Genomic DNA, 1,288 nt, shown 5'->3' on the forward strand with positions numbered 1-1,288 from the left:
AGACAATAGCATAATTGTGGCAGCTGTCACAGTTTCTTACAATGATCATTTGTGCTTGAAAATCAGGTGGACATTTGCTATTATTAGAAGACGTATCAATCTAGTAACTGCAGGATAGATTACTGAAGGGGTGGCCTGCCCCTCCACACCTGTGGGTATATCTCGTCAGGTGGGATGAGAGACTTAGAAAAGAAATAAGACACAGAGACATAGTATAGAGAAAATAGCAGTGGATCCAGGAGACCAGCACTCAGCATAGCAAGGACCTGCCCCGGCACCAGTCTCTGAGTTCCCTCAGTTTTTATTGATTATTATTTTCATTATCTCAGCAAGAGGAATGTGGTAGGAGAGCAGGGTGATAATAAGGAGAAGGTCAGCAAGAAAACATGTGAGTAAAAGAATCTATGTCATAATTAAGTTCAAGAGGAGGTATTATGCCTGGATGTGCGCGTAGGCCAGATTTATGTTTCTCTCAGCTCAAACATGTCAGTGGAGTAAAGAATAACAAAGCAGCATTGCTGCCAACATGTCTCGCCTCCTACCATAGGGCGGTTTTTCTCCTATCTCAGAATTGAACAAATGTACAATCAGGTTTTATACCAAGACATTCAGTTCCCAGGGGCAGGCAGGAGACTGTGACCTTCGTCTATCTCAACTGCAAGAGGCTTTCCTCTTTTACTAATCCACCTCAGCACAGACCCCTTACAGGTGTCGGGCTGGGGGATGGTCAGGTCTTTCTCATCCCACGAGACCATATTTCAGACTATCACATGAGGAGAAACCTTGGACAATACCAGGCTTTACAAGGCGGAGGTCCCTGCGGTTTTTGGCAGTACATTGTGCCCCTGGTTTATTGAGACTAGAGAATGGCGATGACTTCTATCAAGCATACTGTTTGTAAACATTTTGTTAACAAGGCATGTCCCGCACAGCCCTAGATCCTTTAAACCTTGATTCCATACAGCACATGTTTTTGTGAGCTCAAAGTTGGGGCAAAGTGGCTGGGGTAAAGTGGTGGGGCAAAGTTACAAATTAACAGCATCTCAGCAAAGCAATTGTTCAAGGTACAGGTCAAAATGGAATTTCTTATGTCTTCCCTTTCTACACAGGCACAGTAACAGTATGATCTCTCTTTCTTTTCCCTACAGGTTACTATTTCTTTTTTTTTTTCGAGACGGAGTTTGACTCTTGTTGCCCAGGCTGGATTACAATGGCGCGATCTCGGCTCACTGCAACCTCCGCCTACTGGGTTCAAGCAATTCTCCTGCCTCAGCCTCCCGAGTAGCTG

At 44.6% G+C, this 1,288-nt stretch overlaps 1 pseudogene; it reads right to left on the bottom strand.

The window, feature by feature from the left end:
* Positions 1-294: 294 nt before the first annotated feature.
* Positions 295-905, bottom strand: LOC139362241 (uncharacterized; annotated as a pseudogene).
* Between the last annotated feature and the right edge of the window lie 383 nt (positions 906-1,288).

The sequence above is a fragment of the Macaca nemestrina genome, chromosome 3 (assembly GCF_043159975.1).
Source record: "Macaca nemestrina isolate mMacNem1 chromosome 3, mMacNem.hap1, whole genome shotgun sequence".
Lineage (NCBI taxonomy): Eukaryota > Metazoa > Chordata > Mammalia > Primates > Cercopithecidae > Macaca > Macaca nemestrina.